Source organism: Schistocerca serialis, chromosome 1 (genome assembly GCF_023864345.2).
Source record: "Schistocerca serialis cubense isolate TAMUIC-IGC-003099 chromosome 1, iqSchSeri2.2, whole genome shotgun sequence".
Classification (NCBI taxonomy): domain Eukaryota; kingdom Metazoa; phylum Arthropoda; class Insecta; order Orthoptera; family Acrididae; genus Schistocerca; species Schistocerca serialis.
The window spans coordinates 616,060,331-616,062,031 of NC_064638.1; the positions used below are offsets into that span (position 1 = coordinate 616,060,331).

General features: G+C 47.6%; 1 pseudogene; it reads left to right on the forward strand.

The window, feature by feature from the left end:
- Positions 1 to 1,126: 1,126 nt before the first annotated feature.
- On the forward strand, positions 1,127 to 1,244 carry LOC126427295 (5S ribosomal RNA; annotated as a pseudogene).
- Positions 1,245 to 1,701: the final 457 nt, after the last annotated feature.

A 1,701-nucleotide genomic window follows, 5' to 3' on the forward strand; every position in this document is an offset into this window, starting at 1 on the left:
GAGGAAGGAAGACCGGGCCAGTGTGCGGTATTCTTCTCTCGCTCTCCCTCTCCGTCGGAATAATGGCACTGCCGGGATTCAGGCCTCAGGGGGAAAGTAACCGACCAACCAGCAGCCGTCACCACCAACAGCGCCTGACGCGCCCCGTTGCGTGGAAATAATTTACCCTCTGCGGAGGAGCGGCCGGAACGACGCGCCACTCCTTACATGCAAGCTTCATTTGCGTACATCGTGTGTGTGTGTGTGTGTGTGTGTGTGTGTGAGTGAGTGAGTGAGAGAGAAAGAGAGAGAGAGAGACAGAACGAGAGAGAGGTTCTGTTTTCAGCTGAGACGCGGTCGTTACGCAAAGAACAAAAGATCGTACCCACCCTGACTCATCTAATTATCTGCTACACTAATTATTTCTGCTTTTGATACGGGGTCGACGAGGGTCGCTGGAGAGGGCGGGACGGGCGAGGGGGCAAGGAAAATAAAAAGGGGGGGGGGGGGAAGGAAAGTGAAGGTGGGTGCTCGGGTTTGGCTTTCATTCCGATGCCGACGAGGGGTCGCAGACCGTGAAACCACAGATAACAGTAGGAGTGAGAGATTCCTTTTCTTCTTTTCTTTTTCGTTTCTCCACTTGGAACTGAGTAATTTTCCCTGCTGTACTCTGACTTCCCGTAAAGGTAGAACCTCCCTCCAAACTTCACGAAATCTGTGCGATCGTGAAAAATAATTTTGTAATTGAGTTTCAACAACAGCTCCTTCCGTTTATAGTAACACTTGTAGTCGATCAGCGTATGTCATTCTCCCTTTTTATGATTTACAGTTCGTCTTTCTTTTATAGTGCTTTCTGAAGTTTCTAATTCAGTTCTTTGCCTGTACTGGTCAGACTATTATTGCTTATCATTAGGAACACGATTTCAATTTGCATATCCGTGTTAGATGGGGAATACCGTTGTTCAGAGTGTACGACTGTAGTACATACATACGGTAAGTTTTCTCTTATTACATATCAATCCACATGTCATGTCATTGAGACTGAAACGCACTGCTTGGATGTTTAGGGGGTGAAGAGATTCGACATGAGCAGACTATATTTCCTTCAAATCAACACCAGCATTTTCATAATTGTGCCAAGCCTACATGCAACGGTCTTGCCGCAGTGGATACACCGGTTCCCGTGAGATCACCGAAGTTAAGCGCTGTCGGGCATGGTCGGCACTTAGATGGGTGACCATCCGGGCCGTCATGTGCTGTTGCCATTTTTCGGGGTGTACTCAGCCTCGTGATGCCAGTTGAGGAGCTACTCGACCTAGTAGTAGCGGCTTCGGTCAAGAATACCATCATAACGCCAGGGAGAGCGGTGTGCTTACCCCACGCCCCTCCTATCCGCAACCTCCTCTGTTGATGACACGGCGGTCAGATGGTCCCGGTAGGCCACTCGTGGCCTGAAGACGGAGTGCTTTCTTTCTTTTTTTTTTCTTTAAGGAGCCTACATAGTAGCTATCAGGCGTTGTGGTGAGCGTCGTTGGTGAGACTCTACGAAAGAAATCTTTTATGATTTAGAGACGGTGTCAAGTATCCTAGTTAGATGTTGCAGTGTGAGCTTTTGTTAACGTATCCGCCTTTAAAAGCATTCATTCGTATATATAATTTTCTATTGGACTTAGTTAAACCAAGTGGTTAACTTTTAAACAGTTACCGAGTGAGGTGACGCAT